This window comes from Anomaloglossus baeobatrachus, unplaced genomic scaffold (genome assembly GCF_048569485.1).
Source record: "Anomaloglossus baeobatrachus isolate aAnoBae1 unplaced genomic scaffold, aAnoBae1.hap1 Scaffold_3112, whole genome shotgun sequence".
Taxonomy (NCBI): domain Eukaryota; kingdom Metazoa; phylum Chordata; class Amphibia; order Anura; family Aromobatidae; genus Anomaloglossus; species Anomaloglossus baeobatrachus.
Genome location: NW_027442523.1, coordinates 44,135 through 61,727, shown reverse-complemented (window position 1 = coordinate 61,727; position 17,593 = coordinate 44,135). Strand labels below are relative to the sequence as shown.

The 17,593-nt window shown below is 46.6% G+C and overlaps 11 non-coding genes across 11 annotated transcripts; all 11 read right to left on the bottom strand.

Moving 5' to 3' along the window:
- Nucleotides 1-635: 635 nt before the first annotated feature.
- LOC142268863 (U2 spliceosomal RNA) lies at nt 636-826 on the bottom strand. Its single transcript, XR_012734450.1, has one exon. It is a non-coding gene; the product is annotated as a U2 spliceosomal RNA (small nuclear RNA).
- Nucleotides 827-2,213: 1,387 nt separating this feature from the next.
- LOC142268862 (U2 spliceosomal RNA) lies at nt 2,214-2,404 on the bottom strand. The gene has a single exon (XR_012734449.1). It is a non-coding gene; the product is annotated as a U2 spliceosomal RNA (small nuclear RNA).
- Nucleotides 2,405-3,791: 1,387 nt separating this feature from the next.
- LOC142268860 (U2 spliceosomal RNA) lies at nt 3,792-3,982 on the bottom strand. The gene has a single exon (XR_012734448.1). It is a non-coding gene; the product is annotated as a U2 spliceosomal RNA (small nuclear RNA).
- Nucleotides 3,983-5,369: 1,387 nt separating this feature from the next.
- Nucleotides 5,370-5,560, bottom strand: LOC142268859 (U2 spliceosomal RNA). Its single transcript, XR_012734447.1, has one exon. It is a non-coding gene; the product is annotated as a U2 spliceosomal RNA (small nuclear RNA).
- A 1,387-nt stretch (nt 5,561-6,947) lies between these two features.
- LOC142268857 (U2 spliceosomal RNA) lies at nt 6,948-7,138 on the bottom strand. Its single transcript, XR_012734445.1, has one exon. It is a non-coding gene; the product is annotated as a U2 spliceosomal RNA (small nuclear RNA).
- A 1,387-nt stretch (nt 7,139-8,525) lies between these two features.
- LOC142268856 (U2 spliceosomal RNA) lies at nt 8,526-8,716 on the bottom strand. The gene has a single exon (XR_012734444.1). It is a non-coding gene; the product is annotated as a U2 spliceosomal RNA (small nuclear RNA).
- Nucleotides 8,717-10,103: 1,387 nt separating this feature from the next.
- LOC142268855 (U2 spliceosomal RNA) lies at nt 10,104-10,294 on the bottom strand. Its single transcript, XR_012734443.1, has one exon. It is a non-coding gene; the product is annotated as a U2 spliceosomal RNA (small nuclear RNA).
- A 1,387-nt stretch (nt 10,295-11,681) lies between these two features.
- LOC142268854 (U2 spliceosomal RNA) lies at nt 11,682-11,872 on the bottom strand. Its single transcript, XR_012734442.1, has one exon. It is a non-coding gene; the product is annotated as a U2 spliceosomal RNA (small nuclear RNA).
- Nucleotides 11,873-13,259: 1,387 nt separating this feature from the next.
- LOC142268833 (U2 spliceosomal RNA) lies at nt 13,260-13,455 on the bottom strand. The gene has a single exon (XR_012734423.1). It is a non-coding gene; the product is annotated as a U2 spliceosomal RNA (small nuclear RNA).
- A 2,185-nt stretch (nt 13,456-15,640) lies between these two features.
- On the bottom strand, nt 15,641-15,831 carry LOC142268853 (U2 spliceosomal RNA). The gene has a single exon (XR_012734441.1). It is a non-coding gene; the product is annotated as a U2 spliceosomal RNA (small nuclear RNA).
- A 1,387-nt stretch (nt 15,832-17,218) lies between these two features.
- On the bottom strand, nt 17,219-17,409 carry LOC142268852 (U2 spliceosomal RNA). Its single transcript, XR_012734440.1, has one exon. It is a non-coding gene; the product is annotated as a U2 spliceosomal RNA (small nuclear RNA).
- Between the last annotated feature and the right edge of the window lie 184 nt (nt 17,410-17,593).

Below are 17,593 nucleotides of genomic sequence, written 5' to 3'. Positions count from 1 at the left end.
TCATAGGCCGCCCTTTCTTAGTATTTGACGTTCCTTATATTGCGGTATGAGGCTTCGCAGTAGGTTGCAAACATTCATCACCCATGACTGTCCCCAATTGAGCTCAGAAGCTCAATGTCTATCATGACCTCTCTTTTAGAATGTCCAAGAGCAAGCAAACTATTCCTCCAGGAGAGGGCGCCAACAGACTACTAAAGAGATCATCATTACTCAAAGAAAACCCCAAAAACCAATGCATGATAGGAATAAACAGGTAACTTTCTTTGGAGTGGAAGCGGAGAGATCGCACCAGATGCCAATTCTAGATGTTATCACACCTGTGGTCACTGCAGCAGCAGGTGAATCCACTTTGTCCAAAAGGGATCTATTCCATTCAATTGCAAATGATCTAGATAAGACAGAGAACTGCAGCACGGGGACATAGCCGAGTTGGTCAGGTTGAGTGGTGATGAGTTTGCTATTTGGATGAATAAAGAAAGTCAAAAGTGTGAAAGATAAAAAACAAAAGGAGGAAGTGTGAAAAGTGAATGGGCCAAATTGAGGTGCATATGAAGACGTATGCTTTCTTCCAATTCATTAAATCGGGCTAATATGAATCAGGTGAATTGAGTTCTGCTTTTGGAAACTGGGTTAAGAAGGGGTGCACCGTTCCTGGAGGTACTGCAATACCAGGTCAATGCGTGGAGTGGACAGAGCAAGCTCTTTTTCCATCTCCCTGTTCTAAAAATCCATTTAATATATGGTCCCCAGATAGGGGACGTATCAGATATTAAACTGATAAGAACAGATACTACACTTGATCTTAGCCAAAAGGCCGAGAAGCGATAACCAGAATTGGTTTGGGCCTCGAGTGGCACCCTGGCCTATGCCGGACACATCTTAGGGAGAGAGAGCGAGAGGGAGACAAACCCACGCCTACACAAGACATTTTGTCACCCAAGCCAACCCTTGAAAAGGCTGCTTTGCAGAGCCAAAACAAGAAGAATGGTGCGTTTTGCAGCCGCCGCCCACTGCAATGAATCTGAATAACTCCTCCTTTAGGGCGCAAGCAACTCCCCTCCCCCTTGCAGTCTTTCCAATTCACGATACAAAAAGACGGACAGGACAGGTTGCCTGACTTTCCGTCACTGCCACCCTTTGCCATCCTTACCCGTAGAAAGCCCTTTCATCATCCCCAAACCCTAATCTTTTCCCGTTCCTTCCCAGCCCCCAAACCCTGCCCTCTGTACCTTTCTCACCACCCGCTTCCCTTCTCCTGTCATCCCCCTACCACCCGGGAAAAAAAGAGATTGCCCCCTCCTTCCACTAGCCCACCCTCCCACCCAAAGAACAACTTCTTCTGCGCAGCTTGTTTTCTAGGCAGCAGCGCTATTGTGATGTCATCGGGGGGCATTGTGACAAGCCGCCAGTGTTCCGTCTCTTCATGTTGTGCACAGTTCAAACGGAAAATACATCAACAGGCAGACTACAGAAAAGCTTACTATCAAAGGTTAGAGGGGGGCTTTCTCAGAGGGCTTTTTACAGTTTTTCTATTCCCAATTAGCCGTTTAAGTGTACTTATTGAAAGTAGTAATTCTTTCATAGGCCGCCCTTTCTTAGTATTTGACGTTCCTTATATTGCGGTATGAGGCTTCGCAGTAGGTTGCAAACATTCATCACCCATGACTGTCCCCAATTGAGCTCAGAAGCTCAATGTCTATCATGACCTCTCTTTTAGAATGTCCAAGAGCAAGCAAACTATTCCTCCAGGAGAGGGCGCCAACAGACTACTAAAGAGATCATCATTACTCAAAGAAAACCCCAAAAACCAATGCATGATAGGAATAAACAGGTAACTTTCTTTGGAGTGGAAGCGGAGAGATCGCACCAGATGCCAATTCTAGATGTTATCACACCTGTGGTCACTGCAGCAGCAGGTGAATCCACTTTGTCCAAAAGGGATCTATTCCATTCAATTGCAAATGATCTAGATAAGACAGAGAACTGCAGCACGGGGACATAGCCGAGTTGGTCAGGTTGAGTGGTGATGAGTTTGCTATTTGGATGAATAAAGAAAGTCAAAAGTGTGAAAGATAAAAAACAAAAGGAGGAAGTGTGAAAAGTGAATGGGCCAAATTGAGGTGCATATGAAGACGTATGCTTTCTTCCAATTCATTAAATCGGGCTAATATGAATCAGGTGAATTGAGTTCTGCTTTTGGAAACTGGGTTAAGAAGGGGTGCACCGTTCCTGGAGGTACTGCAATACCAGGTCAATGCGTGGAGTGGACAGAGCAAGCTCTTTTTCCATCTCCCTGTTCTAAAAATCCATTTAATATATGGTCCCCAGATAGGGGACGTATCAGATATTAAACTGATAAGAACAGATACTACACTTGATCTTAGCCAAAAGGCCGAGAAGCGATAACCAGAATTGGTTTGGGCCTCGAGTGGCACCCTGGCCTATGCCGGACACATCTTAGGGAGAGAGAGCGAGAGGGAGACAAACCCACGCCTACACAAGACATTTTGTCACCCAAGCCAACCCTTGAAAAGGCTGCTTTGCAGAGCCAAAACAAGAAGAATGGTGCGTTTTGCAGCCGCCGCCCACTGCAATGAATCTGAATAACTCCTCCTTTAGGGCGCAAGCAACTCCCCTCCCCCTTGCAGTCTTTCCAATTCACGATACAAAAAGACGGACAGGACAGGTTGCCTGACTTTCCGTCACTGCCACCCTTTGCCATCCTTACCCGTAGAAAGCCCTTTCATCATCCCCAAACCCTAATCTTTTCCCTTTCCTTCCCAGCCCCCAAACCCTGCCCTCTGTACCTTTCTCACCACCCGCTTCCCTTCTCCTGTCATCCCCCTACCACCCGGGAAAAAAAGAGATTGCCCCCTCCTTCCACTAGCCCACCCTCCCACCCAAAGAACAACTTCTTCTGCGCAGCTTGTTTTCTAGGCAGCAGCGCTATTGTGATGTCATCGGGGGGCATTGTGACAAGCCGCCAGTGTTCCGTCTCTTCATGTTGTGCACAGTTCAAACGGAAAATACATCAACAGGCAGACTACAGAAAAGCTTACTATCAAAGGTTAGAGGGGGGCTTTCTCAGAGGGCTTTTTACAGTTTTTCTATTCCCAATTAGCCGTTTAAGTGTACTTATTGAAAGTAGTAATTCTTTCATAGGCCGCCCTTTCTTAGTATTTGACGTTCCTTATATTGCGGTATGAGGCTTCGCAGTAGGTTGCAAACATTCATCACCCATGACTGTCCCCAATTGAGCTCAGAAGCTCAATGTCTATCATGACCTCTCTTTTAGAATGTCCAAGAGCAAGCAAACTATTCCTCCAGGAGAGGGCGCCAACAGACTACTAAAGAGATCATCATTACTCAAAGAAAACCCCAAAAACCAATGCATGATAGGAATAAACAGGTAACTTTCTTTGGAGTGGAAGCGGAGAGATCGCACCAGATGCCAATTCTAGATGTTATCACACCTGTGGTCACTGCAGCAGCAGGTGAATCCACTTTGTCCAAAAGGGATCTATTCCATTCAATTGCAAATGATCTAGATAAGACAGAGAACTGCAGCACGGGGACATAGCCGAGTTGGTCAGGTTGAGTGGTGATGAGTTTGCTATTTGGATGAATAAAGAAAGTCAAAAGTGTGAAAGATAAAAAACAAAAGGAGGAAGTGTGAAAAGTGAATGGGCCAAATTGAGGTGCATATGAAGACGTATGCTTTCTTCCAATTCATTAAATCGGGCTAATATGAATCAGGTGAATTGAGTTCTGCTTTTGGAAACTGGGTTAAGAAGGGGTGCACCGTTCCTGGAGGTACTGCAATACCAGGTCAATGCGTGGAGTGGACAGAGCAAGCTCTTTTTCCATCTCCCTGTTCTAAAAATCCATTTAATATATGGTCCCCAGATAGGGGACGTATCAGATATTAAACTGATAAGAACAGATACTACACTTGATCTTAGCCAAAAGGCCGAGAAGCGATAACCAGAATTGGTTTGGGCCTCGAGTGGCACCCTGGCCTATGCCGGACACATCTTAGGGAGAGAGAGCGAGAGGGAGACAAACCCACGCCTACACAAGACATTTTGTCACCCAAGCCAACCCTTGAAAAGGCTGCTTTGCAGAGCCAAAACAAGAAGAATGGTGCGTTTTGCAGCCGCCGCCCACTGCAATGAATCTGAATAACTCCTCCTTTAGGGCGCAAGCAACTCCCCTCCCCCTTGCAGTCTTTCCAATTCACGATACAAAAAGACGGACAGGACAGGTTGCCTGACTTTCCGTCACTGCCACCCTTTGCCATCCTTACCCGTAGAAAGCCCTTTCATCATCCCCAAACCCTAATCTTTTCCCTTTCCTTCCCAGCCCCCAAACCCTGCCCTCTGTACCTTTCTCACCACCCGCTTCCCTTCTCCTGTCATCCCCCTACCACCCGGGAAAAAAAGAGATTGCCCCCTCCTTCCACTAGCCCACCCTCCCACCCAAAGAACAACTTCTTCTGCGCAGCTTGTTTTCTAGGCAGCAGCGCTATTGTGATGTCATCGGGGGGCATTGTGACAAGCCGCCAGTGTTCCGTCTCTTCATGTTGTGCACAGTTCAAACGGAAAATACATCAACAGGCAGACTACAGAAAAGCTTACTATCAAAGGTTAGAGGGGGGCTTTCTCAGAGGGCTTTTTACAGTTTTTCTATTCCCAATTAGCCGTTTAAGTGTACTTATTGAAAGTAGTAATTCTTTCATAGGCCGCCCTTTCTTAGTATTTGACGTTCCTTATATTGCGGTATGAGGCTTCGCAGTAGGTTGCAAACATTCATCACCCATGACTGTCCCCAATTGAGCTCAGAAGCTCAATGTCTATCATGACCTCTCTTTTAGAATGTCCAAGAGCAAGCAAACTATTCCTCCAGGAGAGGGCGCCAACAGACTACTAAAGAGATCATCATTACTCAAAGAAAACCCCAAAAACCAATGCATGATAGGAATAAACAGGTAACTTTCTTTGGAGTGGAAGCGGAGAGATCGCACCAGATGCCAATTCTAGATGTTATCACACCTGTGGTCACTGCAGCAGCAGGTGAATCCACTTTGTCCAAAAGGGATCTATTCCATTCAATTGCAAATGATCTAGATAAGACAGAGAACTGCAGCACGGGGACATAGCCGAGTTGGTCAGGTTGAGTGGTGATGAGTTTGCTATTTGGATGAATAAAGAAAGTCAAAAGTGTGAAAGATAAAAAACAAAAGGAGGAAGTGTGAAAAGTGAATGGGCCAAATTGAGGTGCATATGAAGACGTATGCTTTCTTCCAATTCATTAAATCGGGCTAATATGAATCAGGTGAATTGAGTTCTGCTTTTGGAAACTGGGTTAAGAAGGGGTGCACCGTTCCTGGAGGTACTGCAATACCAGGTCAATGCGTGGAGTGGACAGAGCAAGCTCTTTTTCCATCTCCCTGTTCTAAAAATCCATTTAATATATGGTCCCCAGATAGGGGACGTATCAGATATTAAACTGATAAGAACAGATACTACACTTGATCTTAGCCAAAAGGCCGAGAAGCGATAACCAGAATTGGTTTGGGCCTCGAGTGGCACCCTGGCCTATGCCGGACACATCTTAGGGAGAGAGAGCGAGAGGGAGACAAACCCACGCCTACACAAGACATTTTGTCACCCAAGCCAACCCTTGAAAAGGCTGCTTTGCAGAGCCAAAACAAGAAGAATGGTGCGTTTTGCAGCCGCCGCCCACTGCAATGAATCTGAATAACTCCTCCTTTAGGGCGCAAGCAACTCCCCTCCCCCTTGCAGTCTTTCCAATTCACGATACAAAAAGACGGACAGGACAGGTTGCCTGACTTTCCGTCACTGCCACCCTTTGCCATCCTTACCCGTAGAAAGCCCTTTCATCATCCCCAAACCCTAATCTTTTCCCTTTCCTTCCCAGCCCCCAAACCCTGCCCTCTGTACCTTTCTCACCACCCGCTTCCCTTCTCCTGTCATCCCCCTACCACCCGGGAAAAAAAGAGATTGCCCCCTCCTTCCACTAGCCCACCCTCCCACCCAAAGAACAACTTCTTCTGCGCAGCTTGTTTTCTAGGCAGCAGCGCTATTGTGATGTCATCGGGGGGCATTGTGACAAGCCGCCAGTGTTCCGTCTCTTCATGTTGTGCACAGTTCAAACGGAAAATACATCAACAGGCAGACTACAGAAAAGCTTACTATCAAAGGTTAGAGGGGGGCTTTCTCAGAGGGCTTTTTACAGTTTTTCTATTCCCAATTAGCCGTTTAAGTGTACTTATTGAAAGTAGTAATTCTTTCATAGGCCGCCCTTTCTTAGTATTTGACGTTCCTTATATTGCGGTATGAGGCTTCGCAGTAGGTTGCAAACATTCATCACCCATGACTGTCCCCAATTGAGCTCAGAAGCTCAATGTCTATCATGACCTCTCTTTTAGAATGTCCAAGAGCAAGCAAACTATTCCTCCAGGAGAGGGCGCCAACAGACTACTAAAGAGATCATCATTACTCAAAGAAAACCCCAAAAACCAATGCATGATAGGAATAAACAGGTAACTTTCTTTGGAGTGGAAGCGGAGAGATCGCACCAGATGCCAATTCTAGATGTTATCACACCTGTGGTCACTGCAGCAGCAGGTGAATCCACTTTGTCCAAAAGGGATCTATTCCATTCAATTGCAAATGATCTAGATAAGACAGAGAACTGCAGCACGGGGACATAGCCGAGTTGGTCAGGTTGAGTGGTGATGAGTTTGCTATTTGGATGAATAAAGAAAGTCAAAAGTGTGAAAGATAAAAAACAAAAGGAGGAAGTGTGAAAAGTGAATGGGCCAAATTGAGGTGCATATGAAGACGTATGCTTTCTTCCAATTCATTAAATCGGGCTAATATGAATCAGGTGAATTGAGTTCTGCTTTTGGAAACTGGGTTAAGAAGGGGTGCACCGTTCCTGGAGGTACTGCAATACCAGGTCAATGCGTGGAGTGGACAGAGCAAGCTCTTTTTCCATCTCCCTGTTCTAAAAATCCATTTAATATATGGTCCCCAGATAGGGGACGTATCAGATATTAAACTGATAAGAACAGATACTACACTTGATCTTAGCCAAAAGGCCGAGAAGCGATAACCAGAATTGGTTTGGGCCTCGAGTGGCACCCTGGCCTATGCCGGACACATCTTAGGGAGAGAGAGCGAGAGGGAGACAAACCCACGCCTACACAAGACATTTTGTCACCCAAGCCAACCCTTGAAAAGGCTGCTTTGCAGAGCCAAAACAAGAAGAATGGTGCGTTTTGCAGCCGCCGCCCACTGCAATGAATCTGAATAACTCCTCCTTTAGGGCGCAAGCAACTCCCCTCCCCCTTGCAGTCTTTCCAATTCACGATACAAAAAGACGGACAGGACAGGTTGCCTGACTTTCCGTCACTGCCACCCTTTGCCATCCTTACCCGTAGAAAGCCCTTTCATCATCCCCAAACCCTAATCTTTTCCCTTTCCTTCCCAGCCCCCAAACCCTGCCCTCTGTACCTTTCTCACCACCCGCTTCCCTTCTCCTGTCATCCCCCTACCACCCGGGAAAAAAAGAGATTGCCCCCTCCTTCCACTAGCCCACCCTCCCACCCAAAGAACAACTTCTTCTGCGCAGCTTGTTTTCTAGGCAGCAGCGCTATTGTGATGTCATCGGGGGGCATTGTGACAAGCCGCCAGTGTTCCGTCTCTTCATGTTGTGCACAGTTCAAACGGAAAATACATCAACAGGCAGACTACAGAAAAGCTTACTATCAAAGGTTAGAGGGGGGCTTTCTCAGAGGGCTTTTTACAGTTTTTCTATTCCCAATTAGCCGTTTAAGTGTACTTATTGAAAGTAGTAATTCTTTCATAGGCCGCCCTTTCTTAGTATTTGACGTTCCTTATATTGCGGTATGAGGCTTCGCAGTAGGTTGCAAACATTCATCACCCATGACTGTCCCCAATTGAGCTCAGAAGCTCAATGTCTATCATGACCTCTCTTTTAGAATGTCCAAGAGCAAGCAAACTATTCCTCCAGGAGAGGGCGCCAACAGACTACTAAAGAGATCATCATTACTCAAAGAAAACCCCAAAAACCAATGCATGATAGGAATAAACAGGTAACTTTCTTTGGAGTGGAAGCGGAGAGATCGCACCAGATGCCAATTCTAGATGTTATCACACCTGTGGTCACTGCAGCAGCAGGTGAATCCACTTTGTCCAAAAGGGATCTATTCCATTCAATTGCAAATGATCTAGATAAGACAGAGAACTGCAGCACGGGGACATAGCCGAGTTGGTCAGGTTGAGTGGTGATGAGTTTGCTATTTGGATGAATAAAGAAAGTCAAAAGTGTGAAAGATAAAAAACAAAAGGAGGAAGTGTGAAAAGTGAATGGGCCAAATTGAGGTGCATATGAAGACGTATGCTTTCTTCCAATTCATTAAATCGGGCTAATATGAATCAGGTGAATTGAGTTCTGCTTTTGGAAACTGGGTTAAGAAGGGGTGCACCGTTCCTGGAGGTACTGCAATACCAGGTCAATGCGTGGAGTGGACAGAGCAAGCTCTTTTTCCATCTCCCTGTTCTAAAAATCCATTTAATATATGGTCCCCAGATAGGGGACGTATCAGATATTAAACTGATAAGAACAGATACTACACTTGATCTTAGCCAAAAGGCCGAGAAGCGATAACCAGAATTGGTTTGGGCCTCGAGTGGCACCCTGGCCTATGCCGGACACATCTTAGGGAGAGAGAGCGAGAGGGAGACAAACCCACGCCTACACAAGACATTTTGTCACCCAAGCCAACCCTTGAAAAGGCTGCTTTGCAGAGCCAAAACAAGAAGAATGGTGCGTTTTGCAGCCGCCGCCCACTGCAATGAATCTGAATAACTCCTCCTTTAGGGCGCAAGCAACTCCCCTCCCCCTTGCAGTCTTTCCAATTCACGATACAAAAAGACGGACAGGACAGGTTGCCTGACTTTCCGTCACTGCCACCCTTTGCCATCCTTACCCGTAGAAAGCCCTTTCATCATCCCCAAACCCTAATCTTTTCCCTTTCCTTCCCAGCCCCCAAACCCTGCCCTCTGTACCTTTCTCACCACCCGCTTCCCTTCTCCTGTCATCCCCCTACCACCCGGGAAAAAAAGAGATTGCCCCCTCCTTCCACTAGCCCACCCTCCCACCCAAAGAACAACTTCTTCTGCGCAGCTTGTTTTCTAGGCAGCAGCGCTATTGTGATGTCATCGGGGGGCATTGTGACAAGCCGCCAGTGTTCCGTCTCTTCATGTTGTGCACAGTTCAAACGGAAAATACATCAACAGGCAGACTACAGAAAAGCTTACTATCAAAGGTTAGAGGGGGGCTTTCTCAGAGGGCTTTTTACAGTTTTTCTATTCCCAATTAGCCGTTTAAGTGTACTTATTGAAAGTAGTAATTCTTTCATAGGCCGCCCTTTCTTAGTATTTGACGTTCCTTATATTGCGGTATGAGGCTTCGCAGTAGGTTGCAAACATTCATCACCCATGACTGTCCCCAATTGAGCTCAGAAGCTCAATGTCTATCATGACCTCTCTTTTAGAATGTCCAAGAGCAAGCAAACTATTCCTCCAGGAGAGGGCGCCAACAGACTACTAAAGAGATCATCATTACTCAAAGAAAACCCCAAAAACCAATGCATGATAGGAATAAACAGGTAACTTTCTTTGGAGTGGAAGCGGAGAGATCGCACCAGATGCCAATTCTAGATGTTATCACACCTGTGGTCACTGCAGCAGCAGGTGAATCCACTTTGTCCAAAAGGGATCTATTCCATTCAATTGCAAATGATCTAGATAAGACAGAGAACTGCAGCACGGGGACATAGCCGAGTTGGTCAGGTTGAGTGGTGATGAGTTTGCTATTTGGATGAATAAAGAAAGTCAAAAGTGTGAAAGATAAAAAACAAAAGGAGGAAGTGTGAAAAGTGAATGGGCCAAATTGAGGTGCATATGAAGACGTATGCTTTCTTCCAATTCATTAAATCGGGCTAATATGAATCAGGTGAATTGAGTTCTGCTTTTGGAAACTGGGTTAAGAAGGGGTGCACCGTTCCTGGAGGTACTGCAATACCAGGTCAATGCGTGGAGTGGACAGAGCAAGCTCTTTTTCCATCTCCCTGTTCTAAAAATCCATTTAATATATGGTCCCCAGATAGGGGACGTATCAGATATTAAACTGATAAGAACAGATACTACACTTGATCTTAGCCAAAAGGCCGAGAAGCGATAACCAGAATTGGTTTGGGCCTCGAGTGGCACCCTGGCCTATGCCGGACACATCTTAGGGAGAGAGAGCGAGAGGGAGACAAACCCACGCCTACACAAGACATTTTGTCACCCAAGCCAACCCTTGAAAAGGCTGCTTTGCAGAGCCAAAACAAGAAGAATGGTGCGTTTTGCAGCCGCCGCCCACTGCAATGAATCTGAATAACTCCTCCTTTAGGGCGCAAGCAACTCCCCTCCCCCTTGCAGTCTTTCCAATTCACGATACAAAAAGACGGACAGGACAGGTTGCCTGACTTTCCGTCACTGCCACCCTTTGCCATCCTTACCCGTAGAAAGCCCTTTCATCATCCCCAAACCCTAATCTTTTCCCTTTCCTTCCCAGCCCCCAAACCCTGCCCTCTGTACCTTTCTCACCACCCGCTTCCCTTCTCCTGTCATCCCCCTACCACCCGGGAAAAAAAGAGATTGCCCCCTCCTTCCACTAGCCCACCCTCCCACCCAAAGAACAACTTCTTCTGCGCAGCTTGTTTTCTAGGCAGCAGCGCTATTGTGATGTCATCGGGGGGCATTGTGACAAGCCGCCAGTGTTCCGTCTCTTCATGTTGTGCACAGTTCAAACGGAAAATACATCAACAGGCAGACTACAGAAAAGCTTACTATCAAAGGTTAGAGGGGGGCTTTCTCAGAGGGCTTTTTACAGTTTTTCTATTCCCAATTAGCCGTTTAAGTGTACTTATTGAAAGTAGTAATTCTTTCATAGGCCGCCCTTTCTTAGTATTTGACGTTCCTTATATTGCGGTATGAGGCTTCGCAGTAGGTTGCAAACATTCATCACCCATGACTGTCCCCAATTGAGCTCAGAAGCTCAATGTCTATCATGACCTCTCTTTTAGAATGTCCAAGAGCAAGCAAACTATTCCTCCAGGAGAGGGCGCCAACAGACTACTAAAGAGATCATCATTACTCAAAGAAAACCCCAAAAACCAATGCATGATAGGAATAAACAGGTAACTTTCTTTGGAGTGGAAGCGGAGAGATCGCACCAGATGCCAATTCTAGATGTTATCACACCTGTGGTCACTGCAGCAGCAGGTGAATCCACTTTGTCCAAAAGGGATCTATTCCATTCAATTGCAAATGATCTAGATAAGACAGAGAACTGCAGCACGGGGACATAGCCGAGTTGGTCAGGTTGAGTGGTGATGAGTTTGCTATTTGGATGAATAAAGAAAGTCAAAAGTGTGAAAGATAAAAAACAAAAGGAGGAAGTGTGAAAAGTGAATGGGCCAAATTGAGGTGCATATGAAGACGTATGCTTTCTTCCAATTCATTAAATCGGGCTAATATGAATCAGGTGAATTGAGTTCTGCTTTTGGAAACTGGGTTAAGAAGGGGTGCACCGTTCCTGGAGGTACTGCAATACCAGGTCAATGCGTGGAGTGGACAGAGCAAGCTCTTTTTCCATCTCCCTGTTCTAAAAATCCATTTAATATATGGTCCCCAGATAGGGGACGTATCAGATATTAAACTGATAAGAACAGATACTACACTTGATCTTAGCCAAAAGGCCGAGAAGCGATAACCAGAATTGGTTTGGGCCTCGAGTGGCACCCTGGCCTATGCCGGACACATCTTAGGGAGAGAGAGCGAGAGGGAGACAAACCCACGCCTACACAAGACATTTTGTCACCCAAGCCAACCCTTGAAAAGGCTGCTTTGCAGAGCCAAAACAAGAAGAATGGTGCGTTTTGCAGCCGCCGCCCACTGCAATGAATCTGAATAACTCCTCCTTTAGGGCGCAAGCAACTCCCCTCCCCCTTGCAGTCTTTCCAATTCACGATACAAAAAGACGGACAGGACAGGTTGCCTGACTTTCCGTCACTGCCACCCTTTGCCATCCTTACCCGTAGAAAGCCCTTTCATCATCCCCAAACCCTAATCTTTTCCCTTTCCTTCCCAGCCCCCAAACCCTGCCCTCTGTACCTTTCTCACCACCCGCTTCCCTTCTCCTGTCATCCCCCTACCACCCGGGAAAAAAAGAGATTGCCCCCTCCTTCCACTAGCCCACCCTCCCACCCAAAGAACAACTTCTTCTGCGCAGCTTGTTTTCTAGGCAGCAGCGCTATTGTGATGTCATCGGGGGGCATTGTGACAAGCCGCCAGTGTTCCGTCTCTTCATGTTGTGCACAGTTCAAACGGAAAATACATCAACAGGCAGACTACAGAAAAGCTTACTATCAAAGGTTAGAGGGGGGCTTTCTCAGAGGGCTTTTTACAGTTTTTCTATTCCCAATTAGCCGTTTAAGTGTACTTATTGAAAGTAGTAATTCTTTCATAGGCCGCCCTTTCTTAGTATTTGACGTTCCTTATATTGCGGTATGAGGCTTCGCAGTAGGTTGCAAACATTCATCACCCATGACTGTCCCCAATTGAGCTCAGAAGCTCAATGTCTATCATGACCTCTCTTTTAGAATGTCCAAGAGCAAGCAAACTATTCCTCCAGGAGAGGGCGCCAACAGACTACTAAAGAGATCATCATTACTCAAAGAAAACCCCAAAAACCAATGCATGATAGGAATAAACAGGTAACTTTCTTTGGAGTGGAAGCGGAGAGATCGCACCAGATGCCAATTCTAGATGTTATCACACCTGTGGTCACTGCAGCAGCAGGTGAATCCACTTTGTCCAAAAGGGATCTATTCCATTCAATTGCAAATGATCTAGATAAGACAGAGAACTGCAGCACGGGGACATAGCCGAGTTGGTCAGGTTGAGTGGTGATGAGTTTGCTATTTGGATGAATAAAGAAAGTCAAAAGTGTGAAAGATAAAAAACAAAAGGAGGAAGTGTGAAAAGTGAATGGGCCAAATTGAGGTGCATATGAAGACGTATGCTTTCTTCCAATTCATTAAATCGGGCTAATATGAATCAGGTGAATTGAGTTCTGCTTTTGGAAACTGGGTTAAGAAGGGGTGCACCGTTCCTGGAGGTACTGCAATACCAGGTCAATGCGTGGAGTGGACAGAGCAAGCTCTTTTTCCATCTCCCTGTTCTAAAAATCCATTTAATATATGGTCCCCAGATAGGGGACGTATCAGATATTAAACTGATAAGAACAGATTTTGATTTAATGAAGCTTTCCAAAGCACCACAAAAAATGCATGACCGAAGTCACACCAAAAACAGTGCAAAGGCTAGGATTCGTGTGGACCCCACCGTGAGGAGAGGGTCCCCAAAAATCAACCCCGTCCCTCCGAGCCAGAAGGCCACAGCAAGGGTCAGGGATCTTCGGTGCTCCCCCAAGCCGAAGCCTGGTTGAGCCTTGTCGTTGCTCCCAGCGTCCACCCAGGCATCTTACCCAAGTGGAGTAGAGAGCTACTAGTTGTTGGTTTCGCAGCCGAAACTGCCCGGACCGTCAACCGGTGTTGGTTTCTCAGCCCAAGGCTAACCGGACCTCCAACCGGGTGTTGGTTTCTCAGCCGAAGCTGACCCAGACCTCCAACCGGGTGTTGGTTTCTCAGCCGAAGCTGACCCAGACCTCCAACCGGGTGTTAGTTTCTCAGCCCAAAGCTGACCAGACCTCCGACCGGGATTATAAAAATTTCCCTTCCTAGCCAGAAGGCCGGGATAGGATAATATGCTCAAAAAGTATGAAAAGGCAAGGTACGGTGTGCTACAGAGCCCAAGGCTTGCCGGGGTCCCAAGCCAGCAAGCTCAGACTCACTCCAGGGTCGTCAGTCCTGGGGCACGTTGTACCATAGCCCCCCACCCTTACTCAGTCTAATAGCCTCGATCCTGGTAGGGCCATGTTTTCCTCTAGATGAATATACTATCCACCCAGAGTACTAGCAAGCGCAACCTTCCAGTGTGCATTGTATCATTGTACTAAGGTGGCCTGGAGCTTAAACCACCTCTTCGAACAACACTACACTTGATCTTAGCCAAAAGGCCGAGAAGCGATAACCAGAATTGGTTTGGGCCTCGAGTGGCACCCTGGCCTATGCCGGACACATCTTAGGGAGAGAGAGCGAGAGGGAGACAAACCCACGCCTACACAAGACATTTTGTCACCCAAGCCAACCCTTGAAAAGGCTGCTTTGCAGAGCCAAAACAAGAAGAATGGTGCGTTTTGCAGCCGCCGCCCACTGCAATGAATCTGAATAACTCCTCCTTTAGGGCGCAAGCAACTCCCCTCCCCCTTGCAGTCTTTCCAATTCACGATACAAAAAGACGGACAGGACAGGTTGCCTGACTTTCCGTCACTGCCACCCTTTGCCATCCTTACCCGTAGAAAGCCCTTTCATCATCCCCAAACCCTAATCTTTTCCCTTTCCTTCCCAGCCCCCAAACCCTGCCCTCTGTACCTTTCTCACCACCCGCTTCCCTTCTCCTGTCATCCCCCTACCACCCGGGAAAAAAAGAGATTGCCCCCTCCTTCCACTAGCCCACCCTCCCACCCAAAGAACAACTTCTTCTGCGCAGCTTGTTTTCTAGGCAGCAGCGCTATTGTGATGTCATCGGGGGGCATTGTGACAAGCCGCCAGTGTTCCGTCTCTTCATGTTGTGCACAGTTCAAACGGAAAATACATCAACCGGCAGACTACAGAAAAGCTTACTATCAAAGGTTAGAGGGGGGCTTTCTCAGAGGGCTTTTTACAGTTTTTCTATTCCCAATTAGCCGTTTAAGTGTACTTATTGAAAGTAGTAATTCTTTCATAGGCCGCCCTTTCTTAGTATTTGACGTTCCTTATATTGCGGTATGAGGCTTCGCAGTAGGTTGCAAACATTCATCACCCATGACTGTCCCCAATTGAGCTCAGAAGCTCAATGTCTATCATGACCTCTCTTTTAGAATGTCCAAGAGCAAGCAAACTATTCCTCCAGGAGAGGGCGCCAACAGACTACTAAAGAGATCATCATTACTCAAAGAAAACCCCAAAAACCAATGCATGATAGGAATAAACAGGTAACTTTCTTTGGAGTGGAAGCGGAGAGATCGCACCAGATGCCAATTCTAGATGTTATCACACCTGTGGTCACTGCAGCAGCAGGTGAATCCACTTTGTCCAAAAGGGATCTATTCCATTCAATTGCAAATGATCTAGATAAGACAGAGAACTGCAGCACGGGGACATAGCCGAGTTGGTCAGGTTGAGTGGTGATGAGTTTGCTATTTGGATGAATAAAGAAAGTCAAAAGTGTGAAAGATAAAAAACAAAAGGAGGAAGTGTGAAAAGTGAATGGGCCAAATTGAGGTGCATATGAAGACGTATGCTTTCTTCCAATTCATTAAATCGGGCTAATATGAATCAGGTGAATTGAGTTCTGCTTTTGGAAACTGGGTTAAGAAGGGGTGCACCGTTCCTGGAGGTACTGCAATACCAGGTCAATGCGTGGAGTGGACAGAGCAAGCTCTTTTTCCATCTCCCTGTTCTAAAAATCCATTTAATATATGGTCCCCAGATAGGGGACGTATCAGATATTAAACTGATAAGAACAGATACTACACTTGATCTTAGCCAAAAGGCCGAGAAGCGATAACCAGAATTGGTTTGGGCCTCGAGTGGCACCCTGGCCTATGCCGGACACATCTTAGGGAGAGAGAGCGAGAGGGAGACAAACCCACGCCTACACAAGACATTTTGTCACCCAAGCCAACCCTTGAAAAGGCTGCTTTGCAGAGCCAAAACAAGAAGAATGGTGCGTTTTGCAGCCGCCGCCCACTGCAATGAATCTGAATAACTCCTCCTTTAGGGCGCAAGCAACTCCCCTCCCCCTTGCAGTCTTTCCAATTCACGATACAAAAAGACGGACAGGACAGGTTGCCTGACTTTCCGTCACTGCCACCCTTTGCCATCCTTACCCGTAGAAAGCCCTTTCATCATCCCCAAACCCTAATCTTTTCCCTTTCCTTCCCAGCCCCCAAACCCTGCCCTCTGTACCTTTCTCACCACCCGCTTCCCTTCTCCTGTCATCCCCCTACCACCCGGGAAAAAAAGAGATTGCCCCCTCCTTCCACTAGCCCACCCTCCCACCCAAAGAACAACTTCTTCTGCGCAGCTTGTTTTCTAGGCAGCAGCGCTATTGTGATGTCATCGGGGGGCATTGTGACAAGCCGCCAGTGTTCCGTCTCTTCATGTTGTGCACAGTTCAAACGGAAAATACATCAACAGGCAGACTACAGAAAAGCTTACTATCAAAGGTTAGAGGGGGGCTTTCTCAGAGGGCTTTTTACAGTTTTTCTATTCCCAATTAGCCGTTTAAGTGTACTTATTGAAAGTAGTAATTCTTTCATAGGCCGCCCTTTCTTAGTATTTGACGTTCCTTATATTGCGGTATGAGGCTTCGCAGTAGGTTGCAAACATTCATCACCCATGACTGTCCCCAATTGAGCTCAGAAGCTCAATGTCTATCATGACCTCTCTTTTAGAATGTCCAAGAGCAAGCAAACTATTCCTCCAGGAGAGGGCGCCAACAGACTACTAAAGAGATCATCATTACTCAAAGAAAACCCCAAAAACCAATGCATGATAGGAATAAACAGGTAACTTTCTTTGGAGTGGAAGCGGAGAGATCGCACCAGATGCCAATTCTAGATGTTATCACACCTGTGGTCACTGCAGCAGCAGGTGAATCCACTTTGTCCAAAAGGGATCTATTCCATTCAATTGCAAATGATCTAGATAAGACAGAGAACTGCAGCACGGGGACATAGCCGAGTTGGTCAGGTTGAGTGGTGATGAGTTTGCTATTTGGATGAATAAAGAAAGTCAAAAGTGTGAAAGATAAAAAACAAAAGGAGGAAGTGTGAAAAGTGAATGGGCCAAATTGAGGTGCATATGAAGACGTATGCTTTCTTCCAATTCATTAAATCGGGCTAATATGAATCAGGTGAATTGAGTTCTGCTTTTGGAAACTGGGTTAAGAAGGGGTGCACCGTTCCTGGAGGTACTGCAATACCAGGTCAATGCGTGGAGTGGACAGAGCAAGCTCTTTTTCCATCTCCCTGTTCTAAAAATCCATTTAATATATGGTCCCCAGATAGGGGACGTATCAGATATTAAACTGATAAGAACAGATACTACACTTGATCTTAGCCAAAAGGCCGAGAAGCGATAACCAGAATTGGTTTGGGCCTCGAGTGGCACCCTGGCCTATGCCGGACACATCTTAGGGAGAGAGAGCGAGAGGGAGACAAACCCACGCCTACACAAGACATTTTGTCACCCAAGCCAACCCTTGAAAAGGCTGCTTTGCAGAGCCAAAACAAGAAGAATGGTGCGTTTTGCAGCCGCCGCCCA